The 19,073-nt window shown below is 43.4% G+C and overlaps 1 protein-coding gene across 3 annotated transcripts in view; it reads right to left on the reverse strand.

Annotated features, from left to right (window-relative positions):
- The window catches only part of ascc3 (activating signal cointegrator 1 complex subunit 3), a 395,456-nt gene that overhangs the window by 128,109 nt on the left and 248,274 nt on the right, over window positions 1-19,073 (reverse strand). The gene's annotated exons all lie outside the window — the stretch shown is intronic.

Below are 19,073 nucleotides of genomic sequence, written 5' to 3' on the forward strand. Positions count from 1 at the left end.
CGAACTGAATTTCTCGTAATCGAGCTACGCGACCTAGATTATGCGATTGTAGCCGAGCTACTTAGTGCATGTAAACCCTATCGAGCTACGTAGTCGAGCTACTTACTTCAGCACTGCCCCTTCCGGAAGTGACGAGTGACGAGACCACAAGCGGGAAACACAACAGCCTCGGTCGAAAAAAAAAAAAAAAAAAAAAACAGCCTCGGTCGGCATGACACTTCACCTTAGCCGCCACTTTATTAGGAACACTTGAGTGTGGGCATGTACGCACCCATTTCCAATTAGTTGGTCAGTTATTAGCAGGCTAACAGTTAATATGTTCACCATTACAGATCAACTTCAACTTAGTGGCCATTTTATTAGGAACACTTCTGTTCGTACATACAAACTACAAACACTCTTCTTGTGAACACGGAACTGATAACTTTGTTTATACTCTTGAACAGTGTTGCCAGATTGGGCGGTTTCCTGCTCACTTGGGCCTTTTCAAGTGTATTTTGGCAGGTTTTGAACATATTTTGGGCTGGAAAACGTCAGCAATATCTGGCAACACTGCTCTTGAATAGCTCTTCTTCATGACGACAACCGGAAGTGTACCAACACGATGGGGCGTGTAGCGCCACCTGTGGCTCGGGTGCACAATGTACCTCACACAATAGCTTGATTTCCTTGTGTGCATGTAGGATTGGATTTCTCTGGCACCCCTGCTGGGACCCTTTGCTCGATTACCGACAGCAGCTCGATTTGGATGTGCATGTAAACGTACTGAATGAGGCTTGGGCACCCATGACCCTGTCTCCAGTTCACTGGTTGTCCTTCCTTGGACCACTTTTGGTAGGCACTAACCACTGCATACGGGGAACGCCCCACAAAACCTGCCATTTTAGAGATGCTCTGACCCAGTCTTCTAGCCATCACAATTTGGCCCTTATTAAAGTCACTCAGATCCTTACACTTGCCCATTTTTCCTGCTTCCAACACATCAACTTCAAGAACTGGCTGTTCACTCGCTGCCTAATATATCCCACCCCTTGACAGGTGCCACTATAATAAGCTCATCAATGTTATCTATTTCACTTGTCAGTGGTTTTCATATTATGTCTGATCTGTGTATACAGACATAACAGATAAGATAGAGATAAACATAATGCATTTCTGAAAAGGTGCGACATTGTTAACTGAAGGTCGGGTTGTAGAACTCATGTCTGGTCTCAAAAGTGAACTTGACTTGAATACAGAAGTTACGTCAAGTCAAGTAAAGCCGTGGCGACTTGCTGTCTTGATCTTGACTCAGCCTTGCTTTCATTTGGCCTCAATCTCTTAAATAGTCACTCTTGATTCAATCTTGGCAAGTCCTGGTCTTGGACTTGACAATGGCAGTCTTGACTACAAATGCATCTGAGGTTGTTTAGGAACTGGAAAATAGCTACATAACCTTTTATGTACATCATCGCATCATTAAAAGAACCTTAGGGCACCTTATACAGTATATTAACTTCGATTCAAGCTTGAGTCTTGGCTGTTTTTTTTTTTTAAACAATGAGGAAGCAATCAAAATCAAATTATCCACACTCATTTGATTAAAAAAAAAAACAGACAAGGTAAACAGCTGGTGTCTTTGAGGAGTTTATTTCTGGATGTGTACATGCATCCAACACACCATTCCACTCTACTCGGGTCACACTTTAGTCTTTGGAAGCTGCAGAAACAAGAACGTAGCTCACCTCGACGGCAGCTGATAAACACAACCTTAGGTGGCCATGTAAAAATAGACGAAAAAGACTCCAGGCAATATAATTAATGAGCTAAATCCTGTACTGCAGACCTGTCCCAGGCAGCGGGGAGCTTAGTGAATGGACGGAAGCTGACAAGCATGTTTGAGTTCAGAGTGACTTAAGAATCACAGAGGAAAACTGTCAGCCTGCCGGCAGCACCTGCCGTCTCCTCCATCCATTAAAAAAATCTCCATCAGAACTACCTGAGCAGTCCGGCACAGACAGCAGGCCCAGCTTTCATCCATATCAACACATGTTCATTACCGCAAAAAAACAGCGACAAGATGCTGTCTCAAAAACCCCTCCCTTTCTAGGGAATACTGAGACACTGCTGCAGGAAAGGAAAGGCATCTTCTTCTACCTATCAGTCTCACCCAAAACCTGTCTGTCTGTAAGAATCAAGTTTTACTATCTGACAGATACACAAAGACAGACAAAAGGAAAAAAAAAAAAAAACACCGCTAGAGCTTTGTGAAATAATTTGTCCTGTTCACTTGTTTTGTCTACTATAGCTTTGACAATAACCTTCATAGCCAAACTAGCTGCAGGCACAGTATTTGAGCACTAGATGTCTCCTGCCCTCCATCTTTGGACAGATGAATTGAAGGCTGCGAGTGGAGTGAGTGCTGAGAGACTTGACTGGGGCAGAGGGCTGAACACCAGGGCTTTACTCCAGGAAGGTGGCTGCTGAATTAGGGATCAGGAAGGCTACTGTAGAACAGGCGGGAAACACAGCCTGGCGTCGAATGGGGTTGTGCTCATGGTTGCCAGATCAGCCAGGTCCCTGAGAGAAGGGCAAAGTGGGGGCATGTTTTTTCAACCCCTTCTCGATTTCAGCCCAGTTTTTTGGCTTCATGCTCACAACACACAGCGCCGACTCATCCTCCCTGTCACCAGATCAATGACACAGCTGTAAGCTGCATTTCAAGTGCTGTAACCTACACACTCCTTCTTGCCAGTACAAGGTCCGTTAACAGGCTTTAGAGATTCCAAACAGCTCAAGGGGGTACAGGAAGCATGTGCAGCACAGAGGAAACCTGTGTCGGGGCAATTTTTTACCTACGACAAACCGTGGTGTGAGCTCGTACAGAGGATTCGATGTTCTACAAAAAGCCACGGCTCTGCTGCTTCAGAGCAACGTTTTACTGTCTTGCTATATAACTGCAGCTGCACTCCGGATTTAAGCAGTGTTGTGGCATATGCAGTGCGTTAGCGATAATAGGTCACTGTGTGCTAAGCAGAATAAATGGGGTAGGAGTTGTGGCAGAGACTCGGCCTGGAATCCCCATCCATCATTTCTATTTATAGACTCAAGTCCTTCAAGCGGCTCATGCTCAGGATCCTGTATGGAGTCAAGTCCGACGACGGGTGGGAAAAATGCCAGAACATCTACTCATCAAACATGTGCAATCTGCCTGTATACATTTATTTATACGCTTATTTATGAAACTCATTTACATTCCTTTTCGTGCTCGTAATTTGGTAGATACCTTTATCCTGTACAAACGGCTAAGAACGCAATGATGCAAAGCACTTGGAGGAGCTGCAAGGATGCTAGTTGGTTCAACTTCTAGGTGGGTTTAAGCACTAACAAGGAATACAATTTCAAAATAGAGCTTGACCATTACAGGATTTTTAAGACCAAGGCTGATTTTGATATATAAATCAAATAATGATATATTGGGTGACAGGTAGCCTGGGCCCGCCCATCCTAAGCGTGACGCAACACGAGGGCCTGTTGCGAGCTTAGTCTGGCCAGGCAAGCTATCTCCAGCTCTTCCAAGCTCCGGAAAAATCAGGAGCCAATCAACTTTGAGCATCTCCAACGGCCCTGGGTAGAGGCGTGTTCAAGGCAGTGACATAGTACAACTGCGACCGGAAGCCATAGATTGTTTACAGAATCATGCTGTATTGAAAGCATTCAACGGGAAGGTCTCATTGAAAACAGAGCAAAGAGCAGCCCTGGAGGTATTTATTGAAAGGAAGGACGTTTTCACCTTGCTCCCGACCGGCTTCGGTAAGAGTTTAATCTACCAGTTAGCCCCGCTAGTAGCCAAATCAATGGGGCTCAGCGAGAATCCTATTGTCGCGTCACATACGTCAGAGGAAAGAGTGATGTGATTGGTTTAAGCTTCGTCACAGCCTTTTCTGGCTTCGACCAGTAGCAAACTGAGGCATTTCAGGGAGGCGGGTCAACCACGGGCTCTGGGAAACGGTTGAGCTGAATATCTTGGCCAGACCAATAGCTCGTAGAGCTTTGAAGTCGCGTTAGCCAGACTAGGTGACAAGTCCCCCCCCCTTAGAAATACATAATGATTTTCCTTAACATTTGTTCTATGTAATTATTTAAGAGTCCTCATGACATAATTAAAAAAAAAAATTTTCCCCACGCCATGTGGCGCATACTCAGTTTCCGTAGCCCTCAGCCTCTCGCCTATTACATAGCTAGGGTTACAGTGGGGGGCTAGTCCTCTGGTAACTGCGAGAGTTTGACTCCTCACTCGTATCTGTATTGCAGCGTGCCTTGCCAGATGGCAGTAGGTACCATTTTTATGATGGTCTTTGGTATGACCCGACCGTGAATAGAACTCGCGATCTCCCGATCGAGAGGCGGACACGCTAACCACTAGGCCAACTCTTGGTTCACGACGTAATGCAGTTTAAAAATAAACTTGATTTCTTGGCTACTCTGCTTGGGTCAGCTGATTGTTGTGATTTGTGGCATTCCTCTGGTGGACAAAATATGCAACAACAACATTCTTAACATAGTTGAAGTTTAATTATCATTTATCGGCTGTTATAAACGCTAATACTGATTTATCTGCAATGAGCTCATATCAGGCAATAATATTGGCACACTGGTTTATTGAACAGGCTCTATTTCAAAATACGGGTGTGGTTTTCATGTATTTCATGCTATAATAACTGCTATTCATGGTTTTAACTGGTTATGCTCTCTGGGTGGGAGGGATGCCATCCTCTCTGTCTCCTCTGTCAATCACAGCAACACTAGCCAATCATGTGCATCTTTGAGCACTTTCCTCTGAGTGCGTTATGCTGTCCTGTGATGCAGCATGTGCAGCAGTTTGAAAAGATGCATTTGGCTGGCTTCGTGTGTCTTGGAGGAAGCACGTGATAGATTTCCCCCCTCCCTGGAATTTAAGGGAGAGGTGGCTGGCAGGTAGGAATTGACAGGTCACGAAACTGTGGCATCCTAATCATCTAACTGTTTTTCTTTCTTAAACGGGTATTTTCAGAACATAGTCACCATAATCTCTTACACTGTCAGTATTTGTCATGGTTGCATTCTAAGCTGAAAGAAAGAGTGTCTCGAGGAAGGGCAATGTGTCAAGTTGGGGGAAAAATGTGGCAGTGTCCAGCATTGCTTAGCCAAAAACAGATAGTAGGTTTGTTTAGTTTTAGTCAGCAAGGGTATGTTTTCCTGTGCCTTTTATAGCTCTTGTGTATGATAATGTTACGAATATGCTAAGAGTGCCCGCAGAGATAGCAATGTAACACGTTTAGAACAGTAGTGGTTTACGCAAAGGGTTTTCAGCGTGGTCCGCACCCCCTGCACAGACAACAAGAGTGCTCTGAGAGCACAATATCCCCCGCTGGCAACTATATCTATGCTATAAAGTGCTTAATACACCCTCATGAAATTGTCAAAGTACAAGTTTGGTAATCAAGGGCCATAACGCTGGTAAAATGCAGCTGAACTGAACGAAATTGCAATATGCGTATTAGCGACATATAACAGGCGGCATGGTGGTGTAGTGGTTAGCGCTGTCGCCTCACAGCAAGAAGGTCCGGGTTCGAGCCCCGAGGCCGGTGAGGGCTTTTCTGTGTGGAGTTTGCATGTTCTCCCTGTGTCCACGTGGGTTTCCTCCGGGTGCTCCGGTTTCCCCCACAGTCCAAAGACATGCAGGTTAGGTTAACTAGTGACTCTAAATTGACCGTAGGTGTGAATGTGAGTGTGAATGGTTGTTTGTATCTATGTGTCAGCCCTGTGATGACCTGGCGACTTGTCCAGGGTGTACCCCGCCTTTCGCCCGTAGTCAGCTGGGATAGGCTCCAGCTTGCCTGTGACCCTGTAGAAGGATAAAGCGGCTAGAGATAATGAGATGAGCGACATATAACAAAGAATCCTGTCAGGGGGCGTTGTGGCTCAGGTGGATAAGGCGCCATACCATAAATCCGGTGACCCGGGTTCGATTCCGACCCGAGGTCATTTCCCGATCCCTCCCCGTCTCTCTCCCGCTCATTTCCTGTCTCTACACTGTCCTATCCAATAAAGGTGAAAAAAGTCCAAAAAATATCTTAAAAAAAAAAAGAATCCTGTCAAGTTTCGTGAAATTCCTCCAAAAATTATGAGAGGAGTTGATTTCAGAAGATGAGCACCCCCAGGGCACCCATTGATAGGTTCCATGCGAAGCACACAAAGAGTTTATGCTGTAGTCTATGTAATAAAGATATTCCAGGTACATATATACATATGGTTTGGGATTGTGAGGAAGTTCAGTTCTTTTGGAAAGAGGTAACTTTTATTTTGTCCGAATTATTAGAATTAGATATTCCTTTACTACCAAGCTTGTTGTTACTGAATGATGACTCACAGTTTGAATGTACAGAGAGACAACGAAAAGTGTGGCTTGCAGGCCTAACAGCAGCGAAAAAACTCATTGTTCAGAGGTGGCTTCCCCCACACAAACTTCCTATTAAAAAGTGGCTGTTGTACTTTCAAGATGTTATAATGATGGAATTATCTACTGCAAGAATCCATGGGGCAAGAGTCTCAACAATACAAATGCGGGAAAAAAAACGGCAGAGGGGGTTACAGACTTATTGGCGAATCATGCACAATGAGATATCTCACATGCTTTGTCTTTTTTTTTCTTTCTCCATTTTGATACTTGATGTCATTATAGCATAAGGTAAATATCATGCTTTGACTATTGTTAGTTAACTCTTTCTTTTATTTCATTTATGACCTATTGGGTCATGTGATGTGTATCTAAGGTTGTGGGGGGGTTGTGGGTGGGTGTTGATCACTGACTTTGTAATGTTACTGTCTCCCATCTTGGGATCTTGTTCTTAAATAAAAAAGTGAATCTTAAAAAAAAAAAAAAAGATGAGCACCCTAACTGGGACGGACGGACATCGCCTTTCAGCCAGCAGGGGATTAAAAAAAACTTTTTGCCAAATTACATGAAATTCCTCCAAAAATTGTGAGGGAAGTTGATTTCAGAAAGCAAGCACATCTTGATGAATTTGCCAAAGTACAAGTTTGTTAATAATCAAGGGCATAACTCTGGTAAAATTTCCCCAAATTAAATGAAATTTCAGTATGCGTATAACGGTCATATAACAAAGCCTTTTGCCAAGTTTGGTGAAATTCCTCCACAAACTGTGAGAGGAGTTGATTTCAGAAGAACGTACACCCTCATGAAATTGTCAAAGTACAAGTTATTTAATCAAGTCAGAACTCTGGTAAAATTTTCACAAACGAAATTAAATTTCAATAAGCATATTACCGTCATATAACAAGGCCTTTTGCCAAGCTTTGAGAAATTCATCCAAAAATTGTGAGAGGAGTTGATGTCAGAAGGCAAGCACACCTTCATGAAATTGTGAAAGTACAAGGTTGTTAATCAAGGGTCACAACTCTGGCAGAAATGTGACCAAATTTAATGAAATTACAATATGCGTACTACCGACATATAACAATGCCTCTTGTCAAGTTTCATGAAAGTCCTTCAAAAATTGTGAGAGGAGCTGATTTCAAAAGGTGAGCACCCTTCCTGGGACGGACGGACAGATGTTGCCACGACATAATCCCCCTTCGGGCCTTTCGGCCAGTGGGGGATAAAAATGGAAGCTGCTATCGTATGATTTCAAGCAGTGTTGCTCAACCAGTGGAGCGTGAAGCGCCATCTAGTGGGCTGCAAATTTTTTTCAAGTTGAAGTAAATTTTTTTACTCATAGTAAGGTACAATTGCTGGGTTGCGTCTGACGTCACATCCGCCTCATTAAGCTACAGTTACACTACAGCTCGCGATGCTTTGCAATGGGTTATCGATAAAAATGAGGCATTTTGGTGGCGATATACACGTGAGCTAAAAGTTGTGGTCACACAGTAGGTGAACACTTGACTGTCACACCTTTGCGTGCTTGAGTCTGGCGCAACTCGAGCGGCCACACCGCACTCATGGAGCGTGTTGTGCGCGTGCTTGGGACCCGATCATTATGGGAAACACCTGATACTGATTTGAGCACAATCAGCACACACTGATACGGACACTGTTTTCACAGAGGCTTTGCGAAGTGTCATCGTTATCACAGTCACATTTGTTTCTAGCCATGTTTATAACACTGTTTAAATATTCTGCTTTCTGTTTTGGTTTTTACAAATATTACACCTGCTAATAAACACTCTTCCTGCACTTAGAAACGTCTACTGCCATCTATCTTGTAGTGTCCTGATCCCCAGATCTTTAACCCAGCCATGTATAAAAAGTTGTACGCCTCCGTGCTCTTCCAGGTTTTCACCTGTTTGTCCGTGTAGAATGATGTCTGCAGCACCAGGTAGTTTGAGATGTCGGGGAATTCAACAGATGGATAATTTTCCAACTCGTAGGAAAAATCCTTCTTTGTCAACATGTCTATCCCGATCTATCCCACTGAGTGGTTTCTATATCCACTTCTTTTGAGTGCACTTCTTGGTTTTAATAACTTGCTTGTTTGCTGAACACAAACATGGCAATAAGTTCTTGTGTTAATGGACCAGACTCCACTTTTGGATCATTAATCCCTTTTGACTGAGAATGACCCGCATGCATGGTTTTATGTTGGCTTCTGGCACATCCATACAGTTTTAAATACAATACCTACAAGTAAAAACAGTTTGTTTTTATTGCATTTATTTAATTCCTGGGCTCCCATCTGTAACAGGGAGTGATGTTGCATCCCATTAATACACTTTACAATAGATTATTAGATTCTAATAGAATAGATGAACCAAAATAATTGGGGCTCTTTTTTAACGGGCCCCGACTCGTTACAAGTATGAATAGGCAGGCCTCAAAGCAGAAAAGATTGAGAACCACTGATTTAGGGTGAATCCAGTCAAAGGGGGTTATGGGGAAAAAAAATCAGTAAGAAAAAAATGGAGAGAGAGAGAGAGAGAGAGAGCGCGAGAGAGAGAGAAATGCACTTTAATCATTTATTATAATAGTGCATTTTGAAAATGTCAGTGGTGAGGTAACTGGGTAACTGTCTGATCATCCACTGTGACTAACCATGACACTGTAACGATCGGAATTCAAACCAAAGTAAGTGCATAAACGATAAATTGGTGTCGATAACACAAATAATAACACAAATAATATAAACAAGTGCTGTCCTAGATTCTGTCTAAAGTAGTACTACTTTAATCCTCTGTGTGTGTGTGTGTGTGTGTGTGTGTGTGTGTGTGTGTGTGTGTGTGTGTGTGTGTATGGGGGGGGGGGTTACTGTACAGACTTATTAATCAGACTATTTACTGTATGGGGGCTATGGGGCGCCTGTTGATTTAATAAGCAAAATGTGTCTTTGGCAACCTCTTTCCCTCCCTTTCCCACTATCTAGCTCTCTCTCTCCCATGCACACACATCCCTCATTTGAACATCCACTTAAACGCCCATGCACATCCCCACTCAATTAGAAACTTTTGCTATTTAACAGAGAGTGCTCTGCATAGACAGCAGAGTGATAAACTGCCATTATTACTGCTATTTCCCACTATCACTTATTCAAGTGAGTGCATTAAGATATTTAAGCCTGATTGACAGCCTCTTCAAGCTAAGTGATGGAGCAAATTAATGAACAGTGCAAGGTAGATATGTAGTGGGATCACTTCAAACTTTTAAAGCAGAATAAATAGGACCAAATTACATAATTGACCTTACAAGTGCTGTATGTGTACTGCATATACATACAGAGGTTTCAAATATTGTATATATATATATGAGCAATCATGAGCTCTGATTGGCTAGTCTACTACTAGGATATCAGCTCATATATCATGAGTAGAGAAAAACAAAATGGTGGCACGTGTTGCTGAACCAACCGAGGATGAAATAAAAACTCTATTCGAAAACAAAATTAAAAAAAAAAAATACAAAAAAGCAACAAAATATGGAATAAAAGTATCTGACGGTAAGATGATATCTTTTTTTATTTTTCAGTAATTATTATCATTGGATTTTTCACAAACTGCTACTGTCATTTCGCCGGTTTGTTTACATTCTAAGTGGAAATGATTTTGTCGGACGTTTTGTATAAAGCTTTTATTTATCAAATTTGCAAAAAATTAAAATGCTCCACTTCTCAAAATCCAGTGAATGTGGAGAGAATAAAATGGTTATTCCACTCAACTGAGTCGTACATGGCTTATAGTCGACTAGCCGCTACGTGACTCATCAGCTATCAGCTCATGTACAGCTCGATTGCGTGGAACAACATAAACCCCCCCCCACACACACACCCCTGTGCAAAAGTCTTAGGAACTCTATTTTTTTTTAATACAAACTTTGTTATAGATTTCTATTTCTACACTGAGTCAGTACAAAAACATTTGAGTGTCCAAATGTTCGTTTTCCGGCACAAAATTGTTACAGAAAAAAAAAATGTTTGTATCTGAGCAGCATATTACATAAGAGAGCACTTTTCAGATTCAAAACGGAAACATAATGAAGGCTGCTGGGTTTTGGTGCAAAATGAAGAAGCGAGTGTGACAGTCAAAGTGTCCAGAAGGACTGTAGTTGTTTCTGTAAGATGCTCAGTAAAACCTACAGCTCATTTCCTTATCAAACTGCACTCATTGTACCTGAGACTTTTTTTTTTAAGCAAAGGGTCGTCTCACACCAAATATTGACTTTGTTTCTTTTATTATGGCTTACTGCTGTTTATAGTGGGGTTTTTTCAATGTTGAAACATTTCGTTTCATTATTTATTAAGCCGGCGGCACGGTGGTGTAGTGGTTAGCGCTGTCGCCTCACAGCAAGAAGGTCCGGGTTCGAGCCCCGTGGCCGGCGAGGGCCTTTCTGTGCGGAGTTTGCATGTTCTCCCCGTGTCCGCGTGGGTTTCCTCCGGGTGCTCCGGTTTCCCCCACAGTCCAAAGACATGCAGGTTAGGTTAACTGGTGACTCTAAATTGACCGTAGGTATGAATGTGAGTGTGAATGGTTGTCTGTGTCTATGTGTCAGCCCTGTGATGACCTGGCGACTTGTCCAGGGTGTACCCCGCCTTTCGCCCGTAGTCAGCTGGGATAGGCTCCAGCTTGCCTGTGACCCTGTAGAACAGGATAAAGCGGCTACAGATAATGAGATGAGAGATGAGATTTATTAAGCCATTTCTGGTCCACAGCATTTCTTAACATGTGCCTAAAGCTTTTCCACAGTACTGTATATTAGATATAAATATTAAGGCAGGGAAATCTTCATTAGCAAAAAAGCAGTGGAATATGAGAGGATGGACTCGCCCATGTGATTGAGGCCCGTGCAGGCCAGAGCTGGGAGCTGACCAAAGTGTTTCATCCGACTCAACGTTTATGAACCTCCATTTTAGCATGAAAAGCTCAACACTTCCACAGAAACAACTACAACCTAAGATGCATTTCATAAAATTACCTGGGCTCACTGTCGGTCCTAAACCTTAACGGTACTTCCACCAGAGTCACAATCATAACCAGTGTTTTCAGAAATTGACAGACACCACATGTGAACCCACGGACTGATTGGAATAGCTGAATGATATGAAATGAATCATGCTTGCTGTGTGTAAAACATAACCTTGCTGCTCCAGCTCTGTGTTTGGTAGCAGAAATGAGAACGTCGAGATGCATTGCGTTTATTTATACCTGGCTCATATAAATAGAAAGCGGATTAGAGAAGATACTGAAAGAAGCATTTATCTTGGCAAAGCTCCTGGGATCAAGGTAAAGGTTATTAAATGCATCACTCTGCCTTATGTTTGGAGATTTAAAATATAAAGTTAGTGTGTGATACTCTCCTGAGAGAGAACCAGCTTCATCCCTGAGTGTTTATACATCCTAGATCTTATCCAAACACACACAGCTCCAGAATTACTGGCACACTTAAAATACGAGATAAATCTAACCTTTAATTGAAATGCATTCTCTTAAAAACAAAATGGGTACCCTATGGGTCCATGTGGCTACTGCTTATAAATAAAATTGTTTTATGATACCATGTCCATACAGTAAATATAGCACACGTTTTCAATGATACTCGCCTCATCTCTTGCAAGCATCGCCAAGCTGTGAGCAGCATCAGGGCTTGGAGTATTTTGGTTAGCAATTTTGTTTACTGTGTTTTGTTCAAAATACAGCACTGTGAACTAGATCTACAGTGGGGCAAAAAAGTATTTAGTCAGTCACCAATTGTGCAAGTTCTCCCACTTAAAAAGATGAGAGAGGCCTGTAATTTTCATCATAGGTATACCTCAACTATGAGAGACAAAATGAGAAAAAAAAATCCAGAAAATCACATTGTCTGATTTTTAAATAATTTATTTGCAAATTATGGTGGAAAATAAGTATTTGGTCAATAACAAAAGTTCAGCTCAATACTTTGTTATATACCCTTTGTTGGCAATGACAGAGGTCAAACGTTTTCTGTAAGTCTTCACAAGGTTTTCACACACTGTTGCTGGTATTTTGGCCCATTCCTCCATGCAGATCTCCTCTAGAGCAGTGATGTTTTGGGGCTGTCGCTGGGCAACATGGACTTTCAACTCCCTCCAAAGATTTTCTATGGGGTTGAGATCTGGAGACTGGCTAGGCCACTCCAGGACATTGAAATGCTTCTTACGAAGCCACTCCTTCGTTGCCCGGGTGGTGTGTTTGGGATCATTGTCATGCTGAAAGACCCAGCCACGTTTCATCTTCAATGCCCTTGCTGATGGAAGGAGGTTTTCACTCAAAATCTCACGATACATGGCCCCATTCATTCTTTCCTTTACACGGATCAGTCGTCCTGGTCCCTTTGCAGAAAAACAGCCCCAAAGCATGATGTTTCCACCCCCATGCTTCACAGTAGGTATGGTGTTCTTTGGATGCAACTCAGCATTCTTTCTCCTCCAAACACGACAAGTTGAGTTTTTACCAAAAAGTTCTATTTTGGTTTCATCTGACCATATGACATTCTCCCAATCCTCTTCTGGATCATCCAAATGCTCTCTAGCAAACTTCAGACGGGCCTGGACATGTACTGGCTTAAGCAGGGGGACACGTCTGGCACTGCAGGATTTGAGTCCCTGGCGGCGTAGTGTGTTACTGATGGTAGCCTTTGTTACTTTGGTCCCAGCTCTCTGCAGGTCATTCACTAGGTCCCCCCGTGTGGTTCTGGGATTTTTGCTCACCGTTCTTGTGATCATTTTGACCCCACGGGGTGAGATCTTGCGTGGAGCCCCAGATCGAGGGAGATTATCAGTGGTCTTGTATGTCTTCCATTTTCTAATAATTGCTCCCACAGTTGATTTCTTCACACCAAGCTGCTTACTATTGCAGATTCAGTCTTCCCAGCCTGGTGCAGGTCTACAATTATGTTTCTGGTGTTCTTTGACAGCTCTTTGGTCTTGGCCATAGTGGAGTTTGGAGTGTGACTGTTTGAGGTTGTGGACAGGTGTCTTTTATACTGATAACGAGCTCAAACAGGTGCCATTAATACAGGTAACGAGTGGAGGACAGAGGAGCCTCTTAAAGAAGTTGTTACAGGTCTGTGAGAGCCAGAAATCTTGCTTGTTTGTAGGTGACCAAATACTTATTTTACCGAGGAATTTACCAATTAATTCATTAAAAATCCTACAATGTGATTTCCTGGATTCTTTCCCCCCATTTTGTCTCTCATAGTTGAAGTGTACCTATGATGAAAATTACATCTTTTTAAGTGGGAGAACTTTTGGTGGCTGACTAAATACTTTTTTGCCCCACTGTATTTTCAAAATCGTAAGAAAGCACTGGTTCATGAATTGTCTTGGAAGCATTATTTAGTACTAATGAGCACATTCTGTTACACAAGTGTAGAGACGCTAAAATAAAAAATAAAATTAAAAGATTAAAGCGAATAGCGGAAGTTTGATATCGGCTTCTCAGTATATCTGCCAAAAGGCTTAAAAAAAAAAAAACCTTACAAAACCTTTCATTTGACCTTTCAGAAGGACCAAACAAAAGCTGTGATAATCAAAAGGTACATTTTCTTAAAATAAACACCACTTACTTGATATCGAATCCATAGCCTTGGCGAACCACGAGGTGAATTTCGTTTCTCTTTTTATCTGCTGATTATCTTCCGATACTACGAAGTTCTCTGATTTTGCTTCTGGTTCTGATTGGTTCCGAAGTTTATCAAGAAGTAGAACGGGTAATCGAACTTGATCAGGATAAGTGCTGATTGGTTATGAAGTTTCGCTATTGTTACACTCATTCTTACAACACGATGACATCGTGGCTACTGCCTCGCTTCGCCTCTATGAGGCAGTAGCCACAAAAACATTTGCGTCAAAAAAAAAAAGGTGTAATAATTATTGCCACCCCTGCCTTTAGTGTTCTGTGCAATTTCTTTTGCCAACATAACAGCACTGACTCTTCTCCAATAATGACCAAACTGGAGAACACGGAGCAATGAATCTGAGATTCCTCAATACGGAATCTCTCCAGATCCTCCACAGTCCTCTCCTGTAAACTCCCATTCTCACCCTCGACTCAGTCCATAGCTTTTTTTTTACGGCTCACATCAGGAGTTAAAAGTTTAATTTTTGGCAGAGGCAGACAGATTTTTACTTAATGTGTCATGGACTCTATGATGCTACATATCCTTTGGATGAAAAACAGCCCCACAATCTCTAACAGTGAGAATTAGGTTCTTTTCAATACAACTATCCTTCTTTAAACACCAAACCCACTGTCAGTGATTGTTGGCAAAAAGCTCTACTTTGGTCTCATTTGACCATAGAACCTGGTTCTAGTCAAAGTTCCAGCAACATCTAGCAAACTCCAGGCGTTTGTAGTTGGATGAAAGGAAAAGGTTGGCTTTTGTCATGCCTTAGTATAGTTTCTTGGCATAAAGGTGGCATCTGATTGTAGACTTGGTGACCTCAGAATGCTTCGGCACCTCTCTAAGCATGATCCTTGGAAAAACGTTTGCCATCTTTCTTACTGAGCATGGGAGCAAAATACATGTGCAGCCTCTTCCAAGCTGGTTCATTCCAGCTGTGGTTGTTTAAACTTCTCAATTATTGCATATCACAGTGGATAGGGTCATTTTCATTGGCGTTTCTGTCCTCGTATTTGATGAAACAGGGAGTCGTCGATCAGTTCCTAAACACTCAGGTGTACCATATAAATGTCAATGTTCTTCAGCTACATTTTGACCAAAATAGAGTCGAGATGTGCTAATAATTGTAACACACAGTACTGTGCAAAAGTCTGAGGCACCCTATTTTTTTTCATACAAACTTTGCTAGAGATTTCTCTTTTATGATTTCTACATTATTGAGTCAGTACAAAAACACTTTAGAGTTCCAAAAGTTTGTTTTCCAGCACAAAATTAAATGTTACGGGGGGAAAAATGTTTGTATATTACACAAGAGAGCACTTCTCATCTCATCTCATTATCTGTAGCCGCTTTATCCTGTTCTACAGGGTCGCAGGCAAGCTGGAGCCTATCCCAGCTGACTACGGGCGAGAGGCGGGGTACACCCTGGACAAGTCGCCAGGTCATCACAGGGCTGACACATAGACACAGACAACCATTCACACTCACATTCACACCTACGGTCAATTTAGAGTCACCAGTTAACCTAACCTGCATGCCTTTCGACTGTGGGGGAAACCGGAGCACCCGGAGGAAACCCACGCGGACACGGGGAGAACATGCAAACTCCGCACACAAAGGCCCTCGCCGGCCACGGGGCTCGAACCCAGGACCTTCTTGCTGTGAGGCGACAGCGCTAACCACTACACCACCGTGCCGCCCCAAGAGAGCACTTTTCAGGTTAAAAAAGGAAACATAATGAAGGCTACTGGGTTTTGCTACAAATGAAAAAGCAAGTGTGACAAAGTGTCCAGGAGAACTGTGGCTGCTTCTGCAAGACGCTCAGTAAAACCTACAGCTCGTTTCCTTATAAAACTGCACTCATTGTACCTGAGACGACTATTTTATTTTTTAAAGCAGAGGGTCGTCTCAGACCACATATTGACTTTGTCTCAGTTACTATGGCTTACTGCTGTTTAGAGTACTTTTTAACGGTGAAACAATTCTGAAGGCGTCTTTGCTCTACAGCATTTCTTGACACGTGCCTCAGTCTGTTCCACAATACTGTGTGTTTTTACTTCAGTTAAAAGTTGTATTCATTTTAAAGTAGTACAATCACATTTCCCCACTAACACCACACAGGCACACACACACCATATGGCTCTGACACACGATTCGCTATCTTCATCAACACACACCCTGGCATTTCCATCACCCAGACTCCAGTGTTATAACACACACACACATGCACCCTAGCACCAGGCTTCTAGATGAAAGCATGTTCATGTTTGTCCAGTGAGCAGCATTAACCGAGAGGAGAACAGAAGCGAGGAGTTGCCCCTCCAGCTACTTATTGATCCCCTCTGCCTGCGTGCAGTCAGGATGAGTCTAATCCATCATGGGCCGCTTCTGCCTGCGCCTCCGCGGACAGATCCTAATGAAGCCAGAGCTCACTCTACTGCACAGCGTCTTTCTTTCTCTCTCTCTCGCTCTCTCTGTGTCTTCGCTACCACCCGAGCCCAGCTAGTGCTGCAGGGGACAAATGCTGCTCTTAACACACACACACACACTTTCCAAACTTCTCACAGCTGCCACTACTAACCAACAGACCCACAAGTCTTTGCTCCTGATGGAGCACAACCACGAGATGACAGATGGGGGAACTGAAGAGAGAAGTCACATTTTACTTGTGGTTTTATTGAACAGTATGTTCTGTACTGGAGGGAAAACACTAGCAGCTTTTAGACACTTTTGACAAATCCTTTAGTGCTCACAAGTGAGCACTTCAACACAATGTTCGGCAATAAGCTCCATTTCAAATCATTTTCCGGGTTAGATTTTGTGCTTTCAGCAGACGAGATGAAGAGAACCGGTACGAGTTCTGTAAAGATATCCATCTGCATGCAGAGTGCAAACTGGTTTGGAGTCTCACTATCATCCTGGATTAAGAGCAAAGAAATCCTGTCTGAATCCAAAATTCGCTGACTGGGTAGGTCATGCACAGAAACACTGATGCTATTCGACTGCAACCGTAGCACTCACTCACGAGATCAGTGCTATGTAACACGCTAATGAGTTTAAATTAAACACAGCACCAGGCCACTTCACACTTACGACGGTCACTTAGAAAGAACAGAGCTTTGAGAACACATGTATTTTCGAAATGATTGGCGCGATTAGTGAAGATAGCCTCAATGAGGCTGTAGCTCATACCGCCCACTGTTGTTGTGTGAGAGTTTGAAATCAGATCAGGAGTAGCGATTTTTGTGAAATTGCTTGCACGTGACCCCTCCGTCGCCTCATCCATGGCAGGTGGTGCCACCTGGTGAACAACTCTTGTTGGAATATGTCTTTAGAGTCTTCTGGGTGAGTTTCAGTGGAAACATGCTAGCGGTTTACGAACAGTCGTGTTTAACGTGACGAGTCACCCAAAATTTTCAAACACCCATAAAACGTTAAATATGACAGATGGCAGCACCGTCTCGACAACTTTTATACACCCCAACCTGGGGAACGTTCCGTCTGAGTTTGATCAAAATCTGATCACTCCCGTAGGAGGAGTAGTGATTTTCGTGAAACTGCATGCGACCCCTCTGTAGCCTTATCCATGGCAGGTGGCGCCACCTGGTGAACAAATCTTGTTGGAATATATGTCTTTAGAGTCTTCTGGGTGAGTTTCGGTGAAAACGTCCTGGCAGTTTACGAAGAGTAGCGTTTAATGTGACGAATCACCCAAAAATTTCAGACGCCCATAAAATCATAAATATGACAGGCGGTGCCGCCGTCTTGACAACTTTTACGCACACCCACCTGGGGAACACTGTACGTGAGGTTGATCGAAATCTGATCAATCCTGTAGGAGGAGTAGCGATTTTTGCAAATTGTGGATGGACGACACTACGTGATCGCATAAGCTCATCCGGCCTTACCTACGGCCGGATGAGCTAAATTGAACAGCCAGGAAACTCATCTCATCTCTCATCTCATTACCTGTAGCTGCTTTATCCTGTTCTACAGGGTCGCAGGCAAGCTGGAGCCTATCCCAGCTGACTACGGGCGAAAGGCGGGGTACACCCTGGACAAGTCGCCAGGTCATCACAGGGCTGACACATAGACACAGACAACCATTCACACTCACATTCACACCTACGCTCAATTTAGAGTCACCAGTTAACCTAACCTGCATGTCTTTGGACTGTGGGGGAAACCGGAGCACCCGGAGGAAACCCACGCGGACACGGGGAGAACATGCAAACTCCACACAGAAAGGCCCTCACCGGCCACGGGGCTTGAACCCGGACCTTCTTGCTGTGAGGCGACAGCGCTAACCACTACACCACCGTGCCGCCCCCCAGCCAGGAAACTACTCTAGCTAAAGAAATTATTATTATGAATAATATCTAGGAAATAAAAAGAATCTACTGCAACAGGAAATGCGCCGCAGCGCCAAGGCCAACAGCCGGAGAGATTTCTTGTAAATGCAGTCCATAATGAATGCATAAACCTTTCAGTCTAAAGCCTTCTTGATTAACTGTGAATAAGCAGAACACTTGTGCAGAAAGCCTGGCTCACAGCAGCTGAAGTGGTGCACGGTCCACGCTTTCCCTCGCAGTAGGAGGGCATTCAGTTAGACTAAGCAGCTGGCCTCTACACCTGAGCTGAACGTTGTGCCCTCAGCAGATTTCTAATTGTCTCAGCTCACTCTCTAATGTAGCAGGGTGGGAAAAGTTTAACGCTGCGTCTTCGAGCTTCATTTCCAATGAGGCCATGACCACTTGGCCTCCCTCAGACTGTTTACCGCTCTCCCCCTGAGGAGCGGAGCTCGCGAAGGTGACTGACCTCAATTTCTCTCCCTTTCCTCTGCTTTAGAGCTCATGAATAAGTGTTCATAAATAACTTTTCGTCCACGGCGAAGCTCCACAGAATCTTGCCGCAAGTTCACCGCCGAATCAAGCAGAGAAGAGAGAGCGCCCGAGCCTTCGCC

The sequence above is a fragment of the Neoarius graeffei genome, chromosome 5 (assembly GCF_027579695.1).
Source record: "Neoarius graeffei isolate fNeoGra1 chromosome 5, fNeoGra1.pri, whole genome shotgun sequence".
Lineage (NCBI taxonomy): Eukaryota > Metazoa > Chordata > Actinopteri > Siluriformes > Ariidae > Neoarius > Neoarius graeffei.